General features: G+C 35.7%; 1 protein-coding gene across 2 annotated transcripts in view; it reads right to left on the minus strand.

The window, feature by feature from the left end:
* 14-3-3zeta (tyrosine 3-monooxygenase/tryptophan 5-monooxygenase activation protein zeta) overlaps positions 1–7,247 on the minus strand; it is a 113,496-nt gene extending 106,249 nt beyond the window's left edge. For both annotated transcript variants that reach the window (XM_081755696.1, XM_081755695.1), the window contains exon 1: positions 7,090–7,247. The gene's annotated coding sequence lies outside the window, so the exon portion shown is untranslated. The remainder of the gene's footprint in view (positions 1–7,089) is intronic.
* Between the last annotated feature and the right edge of the window lie 12,831 nt (positions 7,248–20,078).

The raw sequence follows: 20,078 nt of genomic DNA on the forward strand, positions 1-20,078 counted from the left end.
ACTGGATGTGTATTTATATTTGTACGAAGAAGTAAAATGAAATGAAATCTTTAAGTTTTACGTCCCATGGTTATGCTGGTTAGACTAAAGGAGACTGTGATGAGAGATGAGTGAAATGGTGGAATGAAGACGGTGGAATGAAGACAGTGGGAGAACCCATGAGCACGGTGCTTTCCACCACAAAATGCACACGGCGCGAGCTGGGATCAAGCAGGGACCCCAAGCACCAGAGGTGAACGCTCTACCACTGAGCCACCGCGCCCCCTTGCACGAAGAAGTAATCTTAAGTAAATTTGCACCCACAAATGCAAGTCCTACCGTAATAAACAAACCCAAAGGCACTAAAAGTAAATTTCATGATAATTCCATATAACAAGTGTTCTGTAACACTGGTGCGCATTCATTAATTTATAATAAAGTATTCAACCTGGTTACTAACCCGCCTTTATTTGCTACCGCTTGCTCGGCACTACAACGTGAATTGCGCATTGACCTTTAATAAATAAACGAACCAACCTAGCAACTAACCCATCTTAACCAATTTGTGCAGATCAATTTCAGAATCCTCCCTATACAGCACGTAATTTCCAGGGGGCGCGGACAAAATCCAAGCTAATTCTGGCAAGGCGGACAAAATCCAAGGAACAGTATAATGTGCGTAGTTGTGGTATGTGCCTGTGAATACTTTAATTAAATTGTATGTTTGTTTCTTTCTTCAATTGTCATGCATTCTAAAGTTTTATCTGTAATTCTTCAATTTATTGAAATAACATCTCATTTACTTTTAAAGAACTGAAAATCCAATAGAACATGTTAGATTGTCACAGTAAGAGTGCAGATGAGCTTTAATTACTTATCACATCCATATGAAAGTATGTAAAAACATTATACACAGTGTTTTGAAACAAATAATTTTGATATACTGATCAAATTTTCATCAGAATATGTGAAATATGTACGGTAGTTGTAGAATGCTGAGTTTTTCTTTTTGTATCCTCGTGTTTCGCCTATATATTCTAAATAACTGAAATATAGATGTATCTATCAAGATCAAAATGTGAATATGGTAATGGTAGAATGGTGAGTATTTTTTTACTCGTTGCCATCCACTATTTATTATGTTTGAATGCTATTGAAGTGTGTATTTTTAATAATGTAATAATGTGTGAATTAAATAATGTAAAAGTGTTATCTAGAAAATCGAAATGTGAAAATGTGTCTAGACCAACTAAATGAAAATGTATATATTATTCGTTATTTTCAAAAGTGTAACTGGTGTAAAAACTTTGAGGGTAGAGAAGTAATTTTTTTATCTAAATTATATCTTTTTAATTTTATTTCTACTTTAATTCTCAATGAATAGAATAGAATTACGTAAGTGTACTCTTTTTAAGACTGGGCTGCTTTGCTGTTATTTGTTATCCCTGATTTAGCCAGTCAGTGCTTTCATTTTCTGGTTATTTATGTGAATATACTCTTTTCAGTCAAAATATTTCTGATCTCCCTAAATTGGATCCACCTGGGCATGTCCTAGCAGTAGCCAGAATATTTTATGAATAATCTGCATCTGCACTCTTACTGTGTCAATCTTTCATATTTTATTGGATTTTCAGTTCTTTAAAAGCAAATGAAATGTTATTTCAATAAATTGAAGAATTACAGATAAAACTTTAGAATGCATGAGAATTGAAGAAAGAAACAAACACACAATTTAATTGGGGTGTTCACAGGCACATACCACAGCTACGCACATGATACTGTTACTTGAATTTTATCCGCTTGGATTTTGTCCGTCTTACTAGAATTTAGCTTGGAAATTTGTCCGCTTGGATTTTGTCCTACACTCAATTTATAGACCACATCCGTTTGCATGCATATTATCAATCTGTACGCAATTATTTAAGGATTTGCTAGTGTAAGAACAGTCTATAATGCCTTAGGGATGAAAAGTCAAAGCGATTTTTTATATTATAATTTTGATGGCTATTCTTAACCTGCACCCGATACTTCCGTAGATCTTCAAGTTAAATATTTACACCTATCATTGTAAATTTTAACAATATCTACGGTTAAATAACCACCACAAGTATATAAGTCGCGTATACTACTAGCAAGATTAGACGCAATATCCTCCAGCACAATCAGCAATATCATTATCATATAGCATAAGTTGATCATTTAAAAACGGAAAACATTCACAAGATCTTTAACAACTGCCGCACTGTCCCACGATATTTAACAGGGACAGAACCCATGGTTTTTATTGAAAATACCAAAAAAAAAAAAAAAAAAAGTTTTTTTTTTTGTTTAAATAACTTACTCTATGTATTTATATTAAATATGGACAGAAATTAGTTTGCTTTCCCTTGGTGTTATTATGCAACAACAAGGTTATGCTGGAAGGGGTCACATAAGCTTAAAGCGGAATCCAAACCGCTTCTTGGCTTACATCCAAGAGAAATTGTCCATTTGGGCACGAAACCGGAACTAATTGGTCACAAATGCGATTACCGACTCACTCACGAAGGACTTCTGATAAAAATACGTTTTACTGATCTTTACATAGGCCTGCTAGTTAATATAATCGTCAAGAGTCATTTCAGAAAAACAAATAGAAACAGTTACACAAGTAAAAACATTATACAGAATTATATATAAATCGGGAAACTCCCGCCTTAGGCATTGGGAAAATCCTGTTATAACTTTAAATGTATTTGTATGTAAAATTTTAAGGTCAACGTATCAATCATTACGCTAAAACTGTAGTATTAGTTACAAATTTGGTATATATATATCATTCAATAAAATTAAAACCAAGTCAAATCCAAGCTGATGTTGGATCTACGTAGGCAGTTGATAAATCTGGCAATTTCTATCAATATATTCAAGCAACCTTGACTTCTTTATAAAACAACAGGCATTCGCTGAAGTAGAAATATAAAATTTGGTTTCGTTTCGTATGTTTAGGCTTAACATCCTTATGAAATAACAAGGTTATCACGAAGAAGACTTTCGCTTAGAGGGACACCTCGAATCGCTACTTGGTTTACATTTGAAAGATGGGTTGTGGTTCGACCGAGAATTAAACCCATGAAAATATGAAACCCCTTGATTAAAAGGTTCAAAGTAGATAAATTTATTGCGGATGGTTTGATATGCGGAAACGTCATTCTGAAGTTCACACGATTTAAAGCATTTTTCGTTTTTTCTTTTTTTTTAATAAAAAAAAAAAAAAAAAAAAAAACAGCTGGTTTAAACCAGCCAACCCTGACATCTAACAGTGAATTCCTCCAATGCTGATTGGATATTGAACACTCTTCGAATTGGATATTCAGAACATTACGGAAACGAGATCTCTTGAATCAAAAGTATTGAATATAATGGAAATTATGTCCGTGTTATTTCCAAACTATCTTGTTCAAGCTTTCTTTGACCGTATACAAACAACTTGTTATTTCCTGGTTTCAGTTACATGGGTAGAATTAATTGTAAAAGTAGCGCAGGGATCATCATTACATGTACTCATTCCCAGATATTGCATAAGGAACACACTCTCCACTTAATGTTAACTACGGGTAAATTTTAGGACAGATACTAATCTGTCCTAAGATTTCCCAAAGCTAAGACCCTGGGGCTAATCTCCTACAGATAGCCGGACCGGTTTAGACCCCACTTGAACCTATTTTCAACGTTGTATTACTATCCATTTGTCGTTATTTTAATATATCTTACTATGAATTTCTCTAACATTTGTCGTTTACTGTTAACTGTAATCACAAATACCGGTACTTCTCATTTTCAAGCTTTCTTTCCTCTTCACTAGATACGCATTCACGGAGTTGGCTGGTTTAAATCAAAAACTAAAAATGTTCGTAAAATCTTGATGAACACACATTTGTGGGTTATCACGTTTTACTCCTATTATTCGTATCATATGCAGACCTAAATCCCCCCCTCACTACTCAAAGAAATTATACTACAAAAGCATCTACTTATAGTGTGTTCCACTAATAAAACTAAGATCCGCCTACTGAAGAAACCAAGGCAGATAGAAACATTAAACCTTTTGCAACCTTCAAGGGACACAAAAGAGAACATTATGTTGATATGGAGAACCCCCCATAACGTGCGTTCAAGGGGGTAAGGGGTAACTACAAAATTTTAAACAGCAATCTCCGCCGTATTGTATCTCGTTTGAAAAGTAATCACTGTAGAGACCAACTTTGGAAACTACATGTCGCCAGCGTGTCTCCATCCAACATGGCGGCCATCCGTTGAGTTGATTTTGAGTTTAACGCCCCATTCAGCAGCGAGGCTATACGAGACGTGAGCATACTGATTAACATGGAATCCGAACCACATGAGCTCCCGCCAGGAATCGAAATGCAGCCACCCGTGAAGTAGGGTCGAAGTATGTTTTACGCATAACACTAAGGCCCGTCCCCTGAAAAAACTAAGGCAGATAGAAACATTTTGTAACCTTCACGGGACATAAAACACAACATTATGCTGATAAGGAGAATCCTCCAAGAAAAAGGCCTAAATGATTTACGGGGATAACTACAAAATTTTAAATAGCAACCCCTTCGTTTGAAAGGTAATCACATGTAGAGACCAGTTTCGGAAACTACATGGCGCTAGCGTGTCCCTATCCAACATGGCCATTCGTAGGTACGGTCGAAGTACGTCCCACGCATAACACTAACGCCCGTCTCCTGAAGAAACCAAGGCAGGTAGAAGCATGACACCTTTTGTAACCTTGAAGGGACACAAAAAGACAAGACAACATTATGCTGATAAGGAAAATGCACTATGAGGAGAGTGTATGGGGGGTTACGAGGAGTTTTGAATAAAGGATTCACTTATGCAACTGTATCTTCTTGTCCTGAAATGACTCTTGACAACTATATTACCAAGTGTGTAAAGATCAGTACAACGTATTCTTATTAGGAGTCCTTCGTGAGTGAGTCGGCAGACGTATCGCATTTGTGGCCAATTAGTCGCGGTTTCCAGTTCAAATGGAGGACAATTTTCTCTGGGATGTAAGCCGAGAAGCGGTTTGGACCCCGACTTATGTAACCCCTTCCAACAAAACCCAGTTGTTGCATAAGAACACCAAGGCGAAACAACTTGTTTCTGTTCATATGTGATATAAATACATACAGCAATTAAAAAAGTCTAAACCAAAAAACAGGGCATTTTAGCTTTTTTCAATAAAAAATCATGCTTTCTGCAAACCTGCGTATTCATATTTATTCTATTACTGAGCAAAATCAATACCCTCCAACAGTTAGTGTTGCAAACTATGCAACAAACACAATGAACTAATGAATCATTAAGCTTTGTTTTTAACCACCACTATAAAGAATACCCTACTACAATATTATGTAAATGATTTTTTTCCTTATTGATTCTGATTTTAGGACCGCGGAACACAACCAAAGCGTGCTAACAATTGCACTGCATAAACACGAATAACTCAAAAAACTTCTAGGTGGCCTAAAAATGCACGAAGGCTACAAAACCGAGTTAGGAATGCAACATGGGACGGAGTGGTAACGCGGAGATGTCAGTAGCAAACGGGCACGTCGGCGATGGTGTGTATACGAATAACTAGATTAGTGAAAGAAATCTTATGCCTCATTCATGGCACAGCTTTCTATACTTTATACATTGCCTTCACATATCACTTTATGTAACTCTTACGGTGTACTACGTAGTAAAGAGCACACTTTCTATTTCATACTTCTACCTGATACTGTACACGTTTGAGGTAAGATCACGATATATTTTGGTTACTTGTACAGTCCTATTGTGGAGGCAAGTAATATGGCCCTATAAATGGGACGGCACTCAAATGTTGCTTCATCACACTTGGCTGATACCACTCACCTCTTATTAGGCTCTACATTTCTGTATATGTCTCCATTACTGCAGCAAAAATGAACTAGGCTACGTTAGTAAATAACAGCGAGTATGAAATATTGCACTATTCTCTATTTCCTGTCTGCCCAATGTCGCATCAATACGCGAACTCATACAGTCCAGAATTTAACTACGTCTTCCCAATTAATCATTATACTGTGAAGATCTTTACTCTCTTTTTTGTTAATTTTATGCTGACATTTCCTGTAATTCAGTTCATTTCTCCGTAAATTTTGTTTTCGGGGCTGCCAACTACGGTAGCTAATCCGTTCCTGGAAAAGTCAACCTGCACGAAACAATTTACAAGAACTCACGATCTCACACACAGATTTCAGTATCGTGTTCAGCACCGTATAACAGGTAACAGTCTATATATGCCCATGTATTTCCGACAGTCAAGACGGCAGCCAGTTTAAGCTAAATTGGTAGACAGTATTCACAAAAGAATACACATGTCACTTTTGAGGAGTACTCCCGAGATTGAAAATTGTGGCACAATACTAAATACGTCGCAAAACCAAGTATCTTTTGTTTTTTTCTTTCTACGTGTAGTTCGATTATAAATTCTATTAATTAAAAATCATATAGTTAAGAGACTACAGGGATCATCCTACGTACTCCCACATACTTCATTACAAGCTTTATACTTCAAAATTTCCACAACACTCCATCAAAATTTTAACACACTTTTTAAACACAAACTGTAAACTCACATATATACATCGCCACTTATAGCAAACGAAGTTCATGTCACCACTGTGTATACCAGAGGACTTCTACTAAAAGAAAATTATGTAAGACAACGATACTCATGTTAACTATTATGCGTCGTAAAGATACGCATAACAAATGAATAACGATTTCAATGCTTTACACCGGCTATTTTTGTAACTTTTGCTACAAATGTAATTTCCACATATCTTGCATTATGCAAAAATATATTTGCTCTACTTGCTTCACAAACTGTACTCTTATCAGTTATATTTCTATTTTATTTCACACAAAATGGCGAATGCTTACCAGACACTCCTTCAATGCGTCACACCTGGTAGACGTACTCTTTCGCCATATTTCTACATGTAAATTGACTTGCCTGTAAATATATTTTAAAGTACGCCTAAATCTACAAAATTTAGCTCTACACTACACATTTTAATTACTTACGTATTAGAAAAATAACGCTGTAGGAACTAAGTCCTCGCCGCTACAGTCACAAATATCTACTCACTAACAATCTACCGGTCTCAGACAGATTCCTTGGCAGGAGAAAGGGGTTTACACAACTAAAATCACGGAAACCCGAAATTAGAGATTAAAGTTAATTCTTATAAATAATTCTAATGGAATGTCTATGCCAATTAAATAAAGGTTATTAATTCAGGTTTAACGCTTGTTTTCCACAAGTTAAAGAAGACTTATGTGTTTAATTATAACAATACTTTATGCATGTTTTTGATTAATGTAGTAAGAAAACTCGGACCAAATTAAATCTGTAGAAGCAAAGAATTAATCATGTTAAATCACAGGACATATTTTATATAAATTTATTTTAATACAAAGTAATTACAATGTTATGGTGCAAAACGCGTAAGTCGTATAATTATATTATGCGCGTTTTCTTCATAATTAAAAGAGTGTACTTGACCTAAACATGTGTCTTCCTGTTTTCAGTGTATGAGGATAACAGTAAATCAAACATTGCCTGTGGTATAAGGAGTAGTACAACAACCCCTTTTATGAAAAATTCAGTCATATAGCTTACTCGATTCGAAGGGACTCATTCCCTACCACCCTACATAAAATAAGTAAACCATAAAGCAACGTAACACATAGTGAGTAAAATATGTAAAAGTAAATTATAACAATAATATTTACAACGAGAGAAGAAACTGTGATGCTCATGCGCAGTACAGGGGCGTTGTTTGAACTATCATTTTCACACTTAATTACTGCGTGTGAAGTACATCCAAAAGTGACCTTTAAGAAATATTAGCACACCCATTCCGTAATTGTATGCGTCAACAGAACGCAGTAAGTGCGGTTTAGTTTGCGACCCCTTACACATTTAAAATTAGTGTTTCCACTTTAGATTTCTACCAGATGGTAATTCTATTTATAGTAACCTATATTATTATATAGAGTTCCTCAACCTGCGATCGCGAGAAAGTTATAAGGAGTCGTGAAGAGAGGTGAAAAAATAAATGTTATTACGATCTAGTAGTGTAAAAATACTTTAAATATTATTTTGAAATTCCTATCAAACTGTTATTACTATCCTTCTGTATATTTAGAAAAAGTTTACAGGCAAATACAATTATATGCAGCAAGCAGCAATAACCTAAAGGCTTATTACAAAACGGAAATTATTTATGTGGCTGTAACAAAAGACGTGATAAAAGGGAAGTTGTGATATTAAAAAAGGTTGAGAAGGTCATTTACATTATATTATATTATACATACTAGCTGAGATGACCATTCTTTGTACGGATGAATAGATTTATGGAAAATGTTTGAACACACTTATGTCTTAGAATGTACATTTCAATGAAAATGTAATTTAAGAATCTATAAGATACTTTGTCATAAATTTTGAACTATCCTACCTCTTAGGATAAGTTCGCCAATCAATGTTACATGATGAAAATCCTTGAAGTTGGTAGTAGTTATCTTATAAATTTATTTCAAACGAGTAAGCTGTTTTGCATGATGCGATCGTATATGACATGCAACGTTGCTTTCAACTTGGTAGAAAGAAATAGAAAATATCCTCCATTCCAGTTATGATTACTGTATGTTATCAGGTTTACCGCCGGTAAACATGTACTTAAAGTATAATTTATTATGGAATTTGCTCGAATACAACTTAGAAATCTCCTTGCTTTCACGATGTCGTCTGTGCTTTAGTCTAACCAGACAGCACCAGCACCTTGTATAGGATAGAAAGTCATTTAAATATCCTATAGCTACTCATAATGACCAACATCTTATACGTATCAACGCATGAAGAGCCTTAGAGAAGACATGCAAATGGCGGATAGTATTCTAGTTTGTATATAGTAGTGAAAGTGCAGTGCGATTAGTTTGGTTATGTGTGGTGTATTGAGTGTTATATTTACTGGTGTTTATTATCTGTGTTCTAGTTCATTATTACTGTTGTCTTTTTTTTTTTTTTTTTTGCATATATCGTGTTATTTTATTCATCACGCATGTAATCACGATGTGTTTCACCCCGGTATAATTTACTTGCAATTTATATATTTTTTGGTCTGCTCTTTGCTCCTTTTTCAAGATGGAGGAGGATGACAATGCCTATGCTAACACTGCAGATGTTACTAACTATATTGCTATGGAAATACAAGTACTTTTGGATTCACCTACCTCTACTCCTACCAATTCTTCCTCCATTTTAGCGGTTTCGACTAGTATTCTATCAACTTCTACACCTTCTTCCAATCAGAAATCTGCTATTATGCTTCCAGCCGATAATCAGAATGTGCATTTTCTCCATCCTGATAAGAATTTATACAAACCTACTCACCTTGTAGCGTATGTTTTCTATGTGAAGTCTAGAAGATTTAGGTAACAAACATCCCATGTCCACCAACCGCTAATTTTACTTGGCTGAAATACCCGTATTCTTAATATTAATATCATCGGTATAAATTTAATTAAACTTACTTTTCAATCAGGTCAGGATGCCGATAATATTCTGGATCATGACATTCTTCAACATAACAAATGGAAGCACATATCCCCAACCATGTTTTGTATACTACAGGCATTATCAAAGACGTTGATACGGACATCACAATGGATGAATTATTAAAAGATAGTTAATGTGACTACCCGATTACCTCTGCACGTAGAATTTTTTTGTTATGATCCCACAAAAGATCGGCAGCTTACTCGCTCGGTTGTCCTAAACTTTGATTCCCAAACTTTAGCTAAAGATATTAAAATTTATTATCAATCAGTTCCAGTTGAAACATACATTCCAAGTATCCGTCAATGCAAAAATGGATGCTGGAAATATGGACATATTGCCGGTTCCTGTAAATTAAAACATAAAATATGTTAAAATTGTGGTTCTAATCATACTGATGGTACTGGATCTTGTACTCGTGACCTTCACTGTATTAACTGTGGTGCTTCACATGCCGCGGATTATGAACAGTGTACGGAACGACACAGACAGAAACAAATCATGCATCTGATGGCAGTACAACGTCTCTCGTTCAATGAAGGAAATAGACTTGTAAACAAGGTCCCCATAATAGCGTCATATACTCCGTCCTTCTCCGCAATACTACAGGATCCTTCTACCGTACCTAAGGACTGTACTAATCTTCCTTCATCTCACCCTTCAGCTGGTGATAAAGTGTCTACCACACGCATGAAAAAATCTGCTTTAACCTCTGATCTTGATACACCGCAGGAAAGAAGAGAAGAAGCTTAGATCATCCATCGGGATCTTCCGTACCATCGGCTTTTTCCTTTCCTGCTTCGCATTTCTTACCTTCTTCGTCCACTGTGTCGCCATCTCGTCTCAAGGAGGATAAATCATTTCAGTTCGATTTATCATAACCTTATAAAACAAGAAATAAAAAGGATTCAAAGCTCACTATTAAAGCGTCGAATTTTACCTTGCTGGACCCTCAGAAGCCTTATGCTCCTCAAAACCCTCCTAAGACCTCAGTCGACACTTGACTCTTTCATTCCCACTGACCACACTACTTTTACTTTTTCCACTCTTACATCTGATACGACTATTAACTTTACACATCCGAAACGTTCATCTTCCCCCCAGAATTATCTCCTAAACATACCGAAGCATTGAATAAATTGTTGGCTACTATATTACTTTCCTAAAATATAGACGCTTCCCATACTTTCTTGGAGAATCTGGTTACACAAATCTACAATACCTTAAATCTTTCATAGATACCCAGTATGGAACTTAATGAATTTAGTTTGCTCCCATCATTCAGTGGAATGCTCAAAGCATGTATAGCGAATTATACTTTCTATATAATCTTATCACCTTTTTTGCTCCTGATATCATCATATTTCAGGAAACTTGGTTAAAACCGAACATACCTTTGTGTCTCAAGAATTATCATATTGTAACACAAAACCGAGCAGATGGATATGGTGGCTTTGCCTTCTGTATCAAAAACAATCTCTCTTAGATCACCAATCAGCTTTCCATCGTCCGGATTCTGATATCCAACTTTTCTCTTTAAATATTCAAAATCTCAACTTCCTGAATATTTACATACCTGCACATATGTAAATATTGCAGATTTTTGGGGAGCTATTTTTTCTGATACTCGTCAGTTTGATTACATAACTGGAGATACTAATACCGAATGCCAGTTATTTGGAAGTTCTAGAAATAATACTGTAGGAAAAAATCTTCTCCAAGGGGCCGCGGTGGCTCAGTGGTAGAGCGTTCACCTCTGATGCTTGGGGTTCCGGGTTCGATCCCAGCCCCCGCCAAGTGAACTTTGTGGTGGACAAACACCGTGTGCGTGGGTTTTCTCGGGGTTCTCCCTTTCCTCCCACTTTCTTCATTCCACCATTTCATTCATTTCTCATAATCACCGTCTCCTTTAGCCTAACCGGCATAACCGTGGGACGTAAAACTCAGAGATTTCATTTCAATCTTCTCCAAGCATTACCTGTTTCTCACTACATTGCGATGAATGATGGCACTCCCACACGCATTACCCAGCGTGGGACGTGTGTTCCGGACATAACTCTTGTGCAAAATTCGTATTATATTCATACTACCGTCTGTATATTTTGATCCGGGTGGAAGTGATCATTATCCTATCTTATTCTCCACTCATTCGGTAGCCATCACATCTAATTTTCATAATCCTATTGCTAAAGATTTCAAATCGAAATTACAATCCATCACCTTCACTTCGATTGGGATACATATCAACATGCTATCGAAGATTCTCGTCGCCTTATCAATAAAGTGTCTCTTTCTGTCAATACCATACATATTTTTATCAAATATGCTGTATCAGTCTCGAAGACAACTTCCACTACTTCTCCATCTAGGAAACTGTCAAATCGTACCTCTATATCTCATCATCCGCATTGGTGGAATTTCGAATGTCAACAAGCAGTCAATAATTGTCAAAAATCTCTGAAATTCTTTTTAAGACCACAACAAAAGACTATTTCCGTCATTACCCCAAATGTAAAGCCATCGTTAAAAGGATCACCTTATAGTACAAAAGGAAAAGCTGGGAACATTTTTGTAATAATCTCTCCTATCTCACTCCCAAATATAAGAGTTGGAATTTCTTCAAGCACCAAATTCATCGTTATCATAATTCACAAACTCAGTCTATGCATCGCTTGGATGTCCAGTAATGGATTACCGATTTTAATCAACAATTGGCTCCCTGCACTGTCAATAATTCTCGGCGTCATCTTTTACCTTTTATTCTGCCACAGTGATCTGTTTTGGAAACTAATTTTTCAGAAGTGGAACTCGACGTTGTTTTTCAGCATCTTCATGCCAACACCTCTCCTCGCATTGATGGTATTTATTAAAAACATTTTACCACTCTTTCTGTTCGTGGGAAGGCTGTTATTACAAATATATAATAAAATTTGAGACACTGCCCATATCCCATCTCAATGGAAACAAGTTCTTATTGTTCCTATTAAAAAAAAAAAACAACATATTGGCAAAGCGGACAACTATAGACCAATCGCATTACTCCCTTGCTCCCTCAAGATATTTGAAGACTTACTTTTATCCAGATTACAGTGGTTTTTGCAACATAATCAAATTTTTTCTCCTATCACCGGCTTTCGAAAACCCACCTCTATATACGACGCACTTGAGCCACTCATCCTTGACATCTATCAGGCTTATCTTGAAAAACAACTTGTTATTGCAGTTAGCGTTGATTTGAGAAAAGCATACGACTTCATTATCTTAGATCTTCTCATTGAAAAGCTATACCTGTTACAGATACCTTCCAAATTTATTAGAATCATTCATAACTTGCTCATCAATAGAAAGATTTTTATCAAACTTAACAAACATTATAATAAATTTAGAAATGCATCGGTTGGCTTACTCCAGGGAAGTAAGTTAAGTCCTACACTCTTCAGTCTCTATATATTGGACCTCTTAACAGAACTAAATCATCAAGTAAAAGTGTATTCGTATGCTGATGATATTATTTTCATACAGTCTACGGATGATCTTCACCGAGTGACAATTCTTATTGAACAAACCTTACGGAAACTCTTACGTTGGTCTATAAACAATGGTATCGACATCAACTGGGAGAAAACTGTATATTCTGTCTTCACGCGAAGACGTTGTTATACACTCCCTACCATTCATATAGAAGATCGCACGTTACGCTATGTTCGCCACATCAAATACCTTGGGCTTTATTTGGACACAAAAATGACTTGGAAACCTAACTTAGCTCTGCTGTCAACCGCATTGAATTCGTACTACAACATTCTCAAAACCTTAAGTGCAAAACGTTGGGGACTCAATCCAACTTGTCTATACAAAATTATTACACATTGTATGATGGCAAAAATTCTTTATGGGAGCATATTTTATGAGGAGAAGATGAACTATTTTTACCATCGAATAACCAAACTTTTACATGATGCACTTAAAATTATCCTTTCCCAACCTACCTTCTGCCCGAAAAATGCTCTCTTTGAGGAAACTGGTATAATTCCTATTGATTTACAAATTTCCAAATTAGCAGAATCTTTTCTTTTGTCACGAATGGCGAAAAGAAAGAATCCTCTTATAGGACAGCTTCATCAGAGTAAACATATATTGGAAAACAGACATCAGAAGGTGCCGTATAGAAATAACTCACCATGGCTAGTCAGAGCGCTTTTTAAAGTTCAAATGTACGAAGGAATGATCCTACAATCTCCACCACTGCCATGCTACATATTTCACTATACAACGAGTTTGGTACAAATAAAGACAATTCTTCCCCATTACGTCTCTTCTTCGACTTTTCGACATTTACCAAATACACTGTTTTACAAGGGTTGTATTTCTGTAATGAAATTTTGTACTATGAAAGGACTGTGACATGGAGGTTCAAATGAGACATCCGATTTGATCCGTCACGGATAGTTTACGAGTAATTCAAGCATTTACGTACTACATATATTCATATACATGCCAAACACAGTATATGGTGATAAAAGGGAATTTGGAAAGTAAGACCTTGCAACATTGACAGCTTTCATTTTTTTTAGAGGTTAGCAAAACTTGCCCGACAGTGTTTTGTTATTGCAATGTGATGATGGGAGTGGTTTGTGAGTTAAACTGAGCGTGTGAATGTGGTATTTTATCGGGCGTTAGTAGTACTTACTGTATGTAAACTGAATGCTGTGGATTCATTTTGTTTGTGTTTAAGTGAAGTAAGAAATGCCTCGCACTCGTGCTTGTAAGTACGCAGCTAACAACTTCTGTTATGTTTGTGGCGAGTTCACCTTCGTGAGGAACAGGAAGAAAATCACACGTATCATCAACAGAGCAAATAAACAGTACTTTGGCGTCGGAGCTGGTGATTTTGATAAGAAGTGGTCACCTAATATGTGTTGTGTTACATGTTATTGTAAATTAAGTGGTGGTAAGGAAAAATGTTTCATTATTTGCTGTACCGATGGTTTGGAGGGAACCAAGGGACCATTTGACAGACTGTTATTTCTGCTTAACCAAAATTCAGGGATTCACAAACAGCAAATCAAAGAAACATATTGTTTATCCGGATCTGCCGTCAGCAAGACGACCTGTGGCACATTCTAAAGCTTTAGTAGTTTCTTCAAGGCCCACAGATATAGAAGAGATGAGTGATAGTGAAGAAAGTAGCACTACAGAACTTACATCTTCTCCGGAAAAAAGAAGGGATCCCCCGTATCAAGGCACGAGTACGCCCACGCCACATGTATTACAGCAGGATGATTCAAATGATTTAGTGCGAGACTTAGGACTCAGTAAACAGAAAGCAGAATTGTTAGGCTCCAGGTTACAGGAATATAACCTCCACGAAACCACACGCATCATCAACAGAGCAAATAAACAGTACTTTGGCGTCGGAGCTGGTGATTTTGATAAGAAGTGGTCACCTAATATATGTTGTGCTACATGTTATTGTAAATTAAGTGGTGGTAAGGAATTCTGTAATGGAATGGGATTCTGCAATTATGTTCATGGATTAATGACAGCCTTGCACATAACATAGGAACCTGGTGAATGGAGATTATTTTTGGATGCTTCGAAGAATAGCTTAAAAGATGTATTGCTGCATATCGCAAAAATAAACTTCCTTCAATCCCAGTTGCATATGCTACTTTTACCAAAGAGAGTTATGAAATTTTCAGAAAGATATTGACCTTAATTAAGTACAGTGAACATAAGTGGAAGTTGTGTTGCGGCTTCAAGGTAATAGCATTATTATTAGGGATGCAACAAGGTTACACGAAGTATGCATGCTTTTTGTGTGAATAGGATAGTCGGGAAAGAACTTCCCACTATGTGAAAAAGGAGTGGCCTAAACGCAATTGGACAGTTGGTGAAAAGAATGTGCAACGGGACAGTCCTGTAGATCTTAGAAATGTTCATGTTCCACCCCTACATATAAAACTTGGACTTATTAAACAGCTTGTGAAGGCAATGGATCCCAATGGGCCAGCTTTTGTATATCTTTCTGACAAATTTCCACGACTGTCAGCTGCAAAAATAAGAGGGGGCGAGTTTGTAGGTTTGCAGATACGAGAACTGCAGAAAGATAGAGGTTTTAAGGCATGTCTCACAGAGAAAGAAAAGCGCTCATGGATGAGTTTTACGAAAGTAACCCAAAACTTCCTTGGGAGAAGACTGGACCCTAAATACAAGGAGATTGTGGATGAAATGCTTGCAGCTTATCAGGATTTAGGGTGCAAAATATCCTTGAAGGTGCATATCATGGACTCACATCTGGATTACTTCCCAGTAATTGCTGTGACATTTCCGATGAACACGGAGAAAGATTTCATAAAGATATATCCACCTTTGAAAAACGCTATGAAGGGAAGTGGATGCCCATCATGCTGGCAGATTATTGCTGGTGTATCATTAGAGACAAGAGAGACACTCAGTACAAAACAAAAAGTAAACCATTATGTACGGTCGACAGCTGTTTCGCATACGTGCAATTCTATGTAATATATAGTGTCAACAATATATAGTAATGCTTTACAAACACAAATATTACGTGCTGATTACTCCAAAACTATCCCTGATGCAGAAAAACTAAAATCAGATTTGAATTCAGGAGTGAAAATCCTTTCAGAATCACTATTTTGTTACCCAGAAATAGAACTTCTTTATTTTTTTGTAGAAGGGTGATGTCAATGATTATACTTGGCACTCTTGTGTGGATCAGCTATCTTCAAATTGTATACTTGTTTTTACAGATGCATCTAAATACATTCTGTCGGCGCAGCAGTTGTTGTTCCTACTCTTCATACTACCAAAAAATTTAAACTTCCTCAATATTTTACCATTTTCGAAGGTGAGGCTTTTGCCATTCGGCAAGCTCTTTTATTAATCAAAAATTACAACTTTCCGATGTCTATATTTGCTCTGATGCTCTCACTGTCCTTAACGCTTTGAGACACACCCATTGGAATGTTAAAACTACTTGGCTTCTTTTAAGTATAAAATTTTTAAACCATCAACTTCAAGAGCAAGGATATATTATACACTTTTTTTACACACAAAATTACATTCTAACATCAAGTTCCATGATGATAGCGATCTAGCTGCAAAGTCTGCATGTACTGATGGTCAACCAGCTTTTATTAAAGTTAGTCACTTCATTCCTATCATCAAACGAAATCAAGTCCAGATGTTACATACTTGGAAATCCGAAAATAGGCTCGGATCAGGCGACAATATTGGCAAATCATGTCTCTCTCTCTCAACCCAAACCATGGCTTACTATACATAATTGGTCTCGATGCAGAGTAATTTTATTATACTGCCTTCTCTTTAACACCGCCTTAACGCCTTATAAATTATATCAAATACATAAATCGACTACATCTTTATGTTGGTGTCAGCGTGATATTGGATTTTTAAATCATTTAATTTTTGTTTGCGAACAATTTACTAAAGGCAAATCTATGATCAACAAATTCCAAAGAGCACTTGGTTATGGACCTTTTTCTGTCGCACAAATTTTAGCTACGACCTCTTGGACTCTCATCCAATTATTGATTGAATTTTACAGATAAATGGTATCCCTCTATAAAACTATCAAATCCGATGCACATATACTCTTCATTTCTATGTGGATACCATAAAAAAAGACAAAAATAACTTCAAGGCATTTGATGATGTATCTAGCGAAAGTGCTTCTGGATATTGACATATCGACTTCGCCTGTGATTTTTTCTTCTCAATTTGACTTCTTAAGCTTATCAAAATACAAAAGGCAAGACCACCAATGAATAATAATAATAAATAAAATAAAAAACTGATTCAATCCTTAGTGAAAACACTCATGATATTGCCCGACAATCTTCATGATCTATATATGTCCTGTTACGCATCACTCTCATCACCAGAGAACTGTCCGAAATCCATTTGACGTTTTCCATCTCCCCTCCAGGATAATTTTCAAGATCATTACTAACATAGTTATCTAAGTTCAACTATTCTCTCGAGGACTCGCCTTCAGCGCACACAACATCTTTCTTCTTCAAGGATTTTTACTGGACGCAACAAGTTACAAATGTACATTAAGCAATGAGTTTAGTAGAGATTTATTTATTTATTTATTAGCAATTTCAGGGCGATAACGGACTTAGCTACTACGGCGCCGCATCTCCTCTTATGTACAACCTCTGTGTGAGGTTACAAGAACAACAAGAGCCTTGAGGAAAGGTAACACATCCCAAACAGTGTTGCCAGATCTCAAGAGTAAAAAATAGCTAGGGTATGCTTCAAAAGTAGCGAATTTAAACTGTTTGTATCCCAAAATTAAAACTGAATTGTTTTGCAACTATGTATTTTTACTAATTATATATAAATACGTCACATATCAGTGTTGGGAACCGTCAGACTGCAACTATGAATAGTGTAGTTCTAGAACCTTCGTTGAACAATCATCATTGGGGTGAGATCAATTTCAATTATTCCTTTCTCTTGTTATTGTGTTTTCAACTATATTTTATATTGTGTTAATTGATGGTGCTATTTTATTTTCATTTTATGTTATTACATGTGAATCAAGATTAAATTAGAATATTATGGAAGTTAAGGAAAAACCCCCTCAGATCTATCAAGTATGGCAGATACTAACAAAATGGTCATAGAACAATCAGCGGAAAGTATATTATCCGTCAACAATATAGAAAGTCAATCTCCCAATTCAAACTCGAAAAATGAAGTACTAATTACAGGAAAAGAGATTTCTACTTTTCTTAACTCGGAAACCAATGTAATTCAAATAGCCAAGAAGAGATATCAACCTCACAACTTGGCACCATACTACATTTTCCTAAAATCTAACAATGAGGACATAGGGAAAAAACATTATATCAATTAGTCGTAAAATTTTCTACGCTAAAATTCCGGGTATAGAGTATATAGAAAAAATAGACCGTAACCTAATCAAAATTAAATTCAGATCAGGCGATGAAGCTAACAACTTTATATCTCATTCCATCTTAAGGAATAACCAATGGGAGACTTTTATTCCAAAGACTCATGTAATAACACTATTCATTGTCTAAACTGTGGAAGCAATCATCGTGCAGACTCTAATCAATGTGCAGAACGTATACGCCAAAGTCAAATTATGGAACTAATGGCTAAAGAAAAACTTTCTTTGAATGAAGCTAGCATAATAATTAAACGTCCTCCAGTCCTAGAAATCGCTGGTTATCGCTTTGGTACCTCCAGAAATTTAACAGAACGGACTTCAATGTCCCTTGCTTCTTCTAAGGACAAACACTTCACTTACTCGGCAGCTCTTTTACAAAAGAGTGCTTCATCTTTAGATATCCTCGTGCTGAGATACCTGAAAGCCCCCCTGAAAAAAGAGGAGAAACATTATAACAAATAAACCTACAAAATTTACGACTGTAAATAATTCCAAAAATTTTCTGAAATTCAACCTCGACTCCGATACCGACTTCAGTTCAAAACGGCAACAAGCTACTACATCAAAAAACTTCTTTCAGAATGATAATAGCATAAAGAAGGAAATAAGTAAAACCTCTCCTATATCAAGAGGAGATTCTTTTTCTTTCTAAAGGAAAATATCTCCTCGCTCTTACTCACAACCTGTCAATTTTAAGAGTGATCTTTCTCAAGGAAAAGACTTCTCAAGTAGACTTTGATCTTCCACCCTTTGTATCAAAACTTGTAGAATTGGCTGAAACATTTCAAGAAATAGACTGTAGTAATGATCAATTAGAAAAAATCAAAAAGATAGTTAAAATAAGAGAATTACTTCAACGGTACAAGGCTTCAATTGAAGCAGATCCTTGCGATAATGATCTCCAAATAAAGTCAGACGCAGTAATACAAGAGTTATTATCAATTTTTAACCTACAATAAAAAAGAGCTTTTCCAAAAAAATTATTTTCCCTTAAAAGTAAATAATTAGGGATAAGATTACTAATTGAAATTTGGTTATACTTCAATGGAAGTCACAAAACATATATGGAAAACTCTACCATTTAAAATCATTAATTAATATATTTTCACCTGATATAGTTCTTTTACAGGGAACATTGTGCACACCGAAAATTCCCTTAAAAATTAAAGGCTATAATTGCATCAACCAACTGAGACAACATTCACATGGTGGTATTGCTATTTGCATTAAAAATAATATAAAATATCAAACACTCAATTTGCAACTAGCAAATCATCACAATTATATTCAATATATTGGTATCCAAATTTACAATATAAAACTAGTAATTTGTATATTCCACTAAAAATAAAAGTAAATATTTCTTTTTGGAAATCGTTACTACTTAACAACCAAAAAATTGATTACATATGCGGAGATCTCAATATCTCACATATGGTGATCAAATAGAACAGATTCTGCGGGGCGAATATTTTTAAA

Source organism: Thermobia domestica, chromosome 4 (assembly GCF_964235325.1).
Source record: "Thermobia domestica chromosome 4, izTheDome1.hap1.1, whole genome shotgun sequence".
In the NCBI taxonomy this organism is placed as follows: Eukaryota; Metazoa; Arthropoda; class Insecta; order Zygentoma; family Lepismatidae; genus Thermobia; species Thermobia domestica.